The sequence below is a fragment of the Apteryx rowi genome, unplaced genomic scaffold, assembly GCF_003343035.1.
Source record: "Apteryx rowi isolate R43461 unplaced genomic scaffold, aptRow1 scaffold_93, whole genome shotgun sequence".
Taxonomy (NCBI): Eukaryota; Metazoa; Chordata; class Aves; order Apterygiformes; family Apterygidae; genus Apteryx; species Apteryx rowi.
The window spans coordinates 2162756-2169476 of record NW_020451238.1 but is presented as its reverse complement, the minus strand read 5'-3'; positions in this window follow the sequence as shown (position 1 = coordinate 2169476).

The window sequence follows — 6721 nt, the reverse complement described above, 5'->3', positions numbered from 1 at the left end:
GTACAGGGAACTCCTCCATCCCTAGACTTGTTGCATACAGTAATTTGTAGTCAAGATTACTTTAGTTAGCATTGAGATGGGCTGTTCTATCTATTCTCTGAGTCTGTTTTAACACTAATCCCCAAACAAATACTTACAAAAGCTAAACAGATATGTCTGTCCTACTTGCTTCCATTTTCATCTGTGAGAAGCTGCAGAGATTTTGTGCCACTTAGCTGTCACGCTATTTCCAAGTGCCAGGTTCTCGGATTGCTGCAGTTCTAGGCCATACGCTGTTGCAGGAGAAGATTTAGGTCAGTGGTTTTTCAACCTTTTTTGATTTGTGGACCCCTAAAAAGTTTTCCAGCAGCACTGGAATTCCTTTAGGAATTTCATGCATGTAGATTGCTGTCTGGCATACATGAATTTGCTGTTTCTCAGWCACTTTTTGCAGATTCTTTAGAAGCTGTCCATGGGCTTGCCAGGCTCTGCAGATCATAAGCTGGAAACCAGTGATTTAGGTGAGTTCTTGAATTATTACTCCTCCATGTATACACTGCTGTTATAGATGAGTATGCTATAAAATGCCTAATGTCAAGGCTAATATTTAGGGGGTATTGCAGCTTTCAGTACTTTACAGTCTGTGGTCTCCTCAAAGCTGAATGCAGTGTGTTTAAGTGACCAGCGTTCACACAGAAAAAATACATGGTGGTGCTGAGCCAACACCCACGCTGTCCCCCTGCTGTGGTGGCTTTGGGTGCTGAGCTGTAGCATTCCAACAAGCCCATAAATCATAGCAAGTTGCCTCCAGAGCTTTAGCTAGCAAGTGATATATTCTCTTTGGCCTCTCTAATCCCCGCCCAGGTAAGGGTCTTCAATGTGATTCCTTTAGACTGAGCTCAGGCTTAGGAGGAAATGTGGGATAAAGCCCCTTTGTAAATCAGCTTTCTCCCTGCACTGCTTTATGCACCGAATTCTTCCCACCTGGGAGACCTGGGGCTTCTGTGGTGCCCGCCAGCACCTCTCTCGTGTTGAGAGACTGCAGTAGTAACGCCATCCTCTCCACCGTCAGCTGAGCTCCTTAGCCTTTCTAGCCCCACTATTTACGCAACTTTGGGGTACTGCATCCTCTCCTGCTCACCACTTTGTTGCTGGTGAACTGGAGGGGAACAACATCTGTTGGCTCAGAAGTGAGAAAAGATTGATGTTAATTATTTGTACTACTATAGTTCTTGCATGCTCTAGGTACTGAAGTATTGACCAGGTCTCTACTGTGTGAGGCTCAATGCACATGCAAAATAGGAAGAAGGTCAATGTGCCAAAGATCACACAAGCTAAATGTGTGACAAGAGATAACAAGTGGGTGTCAGGGATCAGCAGATGWACAGCATAGTCAGACAGTCCAAGGAAACAGTAAGATAAGATAAAATTAGTGTGTTAGGCTATGTTCTTGGCAAGCCATCTAGTCAACTGGTGATAGGGGCTTTTGTAGGTAGCACAAGGGCAAAAAAAGACTTTGAAGGATGATTAATTTGTTTCCGTAGCTGTTACCAAACACTCCTCTAAAGGAGGAGTGGCACTCTGGGGAAAAAGCACATGGCAGTTAGCTGAAAATGTAACTAAGAGGTGATGTGAGCTGGCAGTGTGGTTCATCAGAGGTGGACTCCAACTCCTAGAGGTGAATTTAAGATGATAGGCTGGATGGAGAWAGGTCACCAGGTGTCTTGGAAATGAATCAAATAGTTTTATTTTTCTGCTGCAGTAGAGAATTCTGAATCAAATGAGGGATGCAAATAGAAAGTGATCCGGTCAAAGCAGGGCACAAGCTAGGCAAAGGAATGGGGCAAGACAATGAATGATAAAAACAGAGGAGGGAATATTGCAGCAGGGAGATGCAAAATAAAGGGAACCAAGGTAAGAGTTCTAGCTGTATAGATGGAGAAAAAAGGCTACATATTTGATCTGTTTTGCAGGAAGAATCTGTAAGTGTGGGTATTTTCTGAACAGGATGGCCCAGAAAGAGGTCCAAGTTAAAGMTGATGCCTGGCTTAGTCACAATTCTTCTTCCTCTCCTTTACTTGGCATCGTCAACCTAATGTTCCCCAGCCTGAGACTGATCTCAAGGTCACTGTTTTGATTCTACTCTTATCCCTCCTGCCAAGAGGTTTATAGAGCTTGGTTTTCTTTGTAATGAAAGTATACTGCCCATCAGCCGATACTTCCAGATTTTCAATTTTCTTTTTGGCCTCCTAAGGCTTTAATATGAAACTTTCCATCTCACTGTCCATCAGAACCACCCCTCCTGAATTATGGCCAATTTCCTCTTAATGACCACAGCAGGGATTTTTAATAAATCAAATGAAACCCCCCCMCACAAAATTGCTGCCACATTCCCATCCTCCAAGGTTGATGGATCTAACTCCCTGCCAATAATAAGCCAGACGAGACGTTACGGGACCCTTTGTTTTTGTGCAGGATGTAGAAAACAGACTTTTCCCTTTCACAGGAGGCAACTTACCTCACAAGAAGTAAACCAGTGTAGTGTGTTAGCCTGTGTCTTCACAGGCAATGCARAACAAAAATTACAGCGGGTCTCTAGAATATGGTGCTGAGAGAAAGCAAGTACCAAGGTGAGATGTTCCACTGATGCCAGTGCCTGTTCTGAAGGTGATGCGATTTAGGGTATGTTATCATTTATAATGACAATGATTAGATGTCCAGGTATATACTACAGGTGATATCTAATTCTTATCTACTTATGTCTCTGGTCCAGTACCTATTCCAGTCAATTCAYAGATCGTTACACTTTACAATATATAAAATACAAATAAATACAGTCAAGATGTTTAATGAGATTTTGCTTGGCCTGCTGCTGTATCACACTGTGATTTAAAGACCTACCTCAACAGCTTGGGAGGAGAAACTGGAGCCAGCCCATGATTCCCACTTCCTTTCGTGTCCTTTTCTGCCTCGAGATTCCCTTTCTCCACATCCTGCCTAAAAAGGGACTTGTGCCCTTTGTACCRAAGGCAGCGTTTGCTGGGCTTGCTGTATAACAAGCGTGCAACCCGTTACAGAGACATTCAGCTGAGAGGGGATCCCCATGGCAGGGTTGCTGGGGCAAGCTGCCTCCCCCTGAGCTCCACCRAGGAAAGAGCTGAAAACCCTCAGCATCCTCGCCCTGCCTGGGAGGAAGATGCAAGACAGGCTCCCCTTGGAGCTCCTGGCTACGGCTCCCTACCTGGTCACAAAAATCRCTCCCAGTATTCAGGCTTTGGTTCATAAATTCATTGTGCTTCCACAGCYGTTCAAAGCTGAGCCTGGTCTAGACAAGTGATAATGTTTTCGGGTGATGCCCAGCTGCCTATCTCAGTGCCYGCAGTGGTAGTCCACCGGTACATGCAGCTGAGAACCCAGTATGACAATTTTTGGAATTAAGATCATCTCTCCTGCATCTGCATACAGTCTGAAGTGATTCCCCTGGGTCTGAGATCGCCCTAATAATGGATTACTACAGGGGTTTGGGGTTTTCTCATGCTGACAGTGTCTCTGCTTATATAATGCTGTGGTTTAATAATGTTGGTTTTCACTGTTAGTGTTGACTTTCRTTGCTAATCTCAAAGTAAGAGAAATAAACTTGCATTTTAAAATCAGAGAGGACAAAGAAAGTGTATGTTAGGAGTTTGTCTTTTAGTATTGGAGTCTTCTAGAAGTTTTCTACCTAAATAATTATCCGGCAGAGATTTTACTGTCAAGCAGAAGATAACCAGGCACTCTTTCAGTAATACTTTTAATGTGGTGGTTGAAGGATCCAGAATATTTGGACTGCATGATTATTTTAACTGCTGTGTAGATAAAAAGCAAAATGTGAGCAGTGGAAATGTGGAAAATATACACACATTACTATGTTACTTCCCAAACAATTTTCTTTTTCGCTTGCTCCTTAGTCTGGAAACAGTGATCAGACCCATTTCCTCGCATAGCAARCAGACTGCTGTAGGAGTACAGTGGTCACTTGTTCAAAGCAGGGTTCCTGTTTTAAGTAACAGGTCTCTATTTTCTGGGCCAGTGAAATTWCTTCTCTGTTAAAATGACATTTACATACCCCAAACTCAGGGCTGACATACCCTGCAGACCAGTGACACCCTTGCCATCTTCTCTTGAGCATTTTCAGGATCATTTTCATTCCTGTGTTCAGGTTTCTGCCCTTATTCATAAGCTGGGTAACGCTAAATACCTCTGTCACTACATCTGTAACTTCTCACCTCCCCATGGCCTTTTTCTTTACAAGGCTGAGATGGATGTCTTTCTCCACTCAACCACTCTTAAAGCTCTTTTCCAAAGGATGTGTCCTATCTGAACTTGGCAGAGATGTGCCTGAAATGAATTGTAGGACCAATCTGCACTTCTCCACTTCCTCAAGTGAGAGGCTCGTCAATGAACGGCTGCTAAATCTCACTCTGAACACGAGTGCCTTCAGCTCTGGCTGGAGGAGTGTATCACTCGAGAGGCATGGTGAAATGTTTAGTATGGACAGTTGTTATGTCCTTGGTGTGGATAATTTATATATTTTTACTTTCTAGTGGTGTTAATTTGGCACCCCCTGGAGGAAATATGTTTGAAAACACTTAGAGAAGGAAATATTTTGAAAATCCCCTTTGGTGCAATCAGTTTTTTAACAAGACTGTAAATTCTCCCAATTATCTATGGAGAGGAAGTCTTTGCAGAAGTATTAATGTAATTTTTCTGTTTTTCATCCTGAGATAATACAAGCAATTTTTTTCTTCCTCAGACTAAACATGTCAATCTACGACTGTGACTGTGGAAGTGCTGGAAAATTTCTCTAACATCATAAGTTAAATCATCATAAGGAAAACATGGGCTATCACCTGTAAATGACAAGAAGAATCACTAAAGAGGTCATTCTGAGGCTGGTCCAAGATATGTAGGAATCGGTCTACATCCCTATTCTCATGGTTAAGACCCAGGTAATGCCAGGTAAAATGGGGGAAAGACCTTGCTGCAGGGCTGTGTTTGCAGTAATGACCCCTGGATTTACAAAACAAAATAGAACAAATCCATGTCTTAGAAAACCTAAGGTCATTAGAAACACTTCCATTTTACTAATCCAGTGGAACCACTCTCTTTGTTAGACAGAAACAATCATGTACTGGGCTTGCAAACTAGTTACAGAGTCTGATGGTCAGAAGCTGAAATATGACAAAGGCAAAAATCTAAACTGATTTGCCACTCCAGGCTGTAAGGAAAGAAAAAGAAAATAAGGACATAAATGATGCTAAAATGCATATTTAAAGCTTTAAAATCCTATTCTGAATTTAACAAGATAACTGGATGTTAGTGATTGCTAAACGGAAATGTCCATAGGTATTTTAATTATTTTTTAGCTCTCTTCAAGAAATACCTGACTGTATTCACAAAGGGGTTTCAAAGAGAACTAACAGTGTCGTACATCAGTGCTGTGTCCAGTAAAGCTAACCTGTGAAGGGTGCGCAATAATTGTGTTATTTTTGATCCATGTTTGTTTACTGGGCACAGAGCAGTCATCTCATTGCTCCTTCTGCTCCAGCAACAAAGCTTAGTCATGGTCCCTGCGGAAGAGGACTTCTTCCCAGAAACTGCATTGTGTCATTAGCTCCTTCATGCATTTTTTTTTTTTTCCTGGAAAGTCCTTTGCATTTCCTAGGGAGTCAGCTGCCTAGAATCTAGGCCTTCTTTTTCACATACTTACACCCAAACTCACTGCAGTTAACCTTGTGACTTGTGGGCAATTCAAAGGCCTTTCAGGGGACTAATAAGGAGAGAAAGTCACAACATAGGAACAGCTATACTAGTCAGCTCAAAAGCCTCCCAGACACTAACACTGGTCGATAATGGATGCTTGGATAAACAGTGTAAGAAACGGTAAATAATGTGATCCTTTTTTTTTTTTTTTACCTTCTCACATGATGCCTCTGGCTGTCGTCTTCTCTCTGCCACATAATAAGAAAGAGATTTGGGGTTGGCTGCCTGATTCTGAAAATACTTTATGTTAATAGCGCATTTTCATTTACTGCATGGAAGGAACATCATTAATCTGCAGGATTGGGCTGTTAATCCTTGGGAAAATGCTGGACTAAAAGGCTGTGCTTGGTTTTCTTTTGCACTACAAGGTTGTTTTTCCTTACCCACAGACAAGCAGCCAGCAGTAGGAAACCACAGCTGAAGATGGCTGCATGGCAGCATAACTCTTGCTGTTTTAGGATCATTTTTAAATACTTTATCTTCCATGCAAAACAYATAATGATTAGTTTAATCATAAACCATGTTTTCCATGTTGTGTTTGTCAGATTGTTAAGAATTTAATGTTACTTTTACTAGAAGTGAAAAATTTGTAGAGAAAAATCAAACACCATCAGTCTTTCTGAACRTTATCTGTCACAGCATGACTGAGAGCTCCAGACATTAATGCAATACAAATATATTTGAAATTTTACAGTAGGATGTGAGTAGCTGCCTTCAGGTCCTTTTCAATAGGATTGATTTCTATATTGTTCTTTAGTAGGAACTCCTCAATTTCTTTTGCTGGGAACCACCATCAGAGGTGGCATTTTCTGACTTTGTATCTGTCCATGCACCATGGAGTATTCTAAAATGGCTTATGTGCCTGCTGCTATTGGTAGGGAAAAAAACATATGTATTTGTAGCTTCTTTTTCTCCTGACTCTGATGTATGTATACCCACG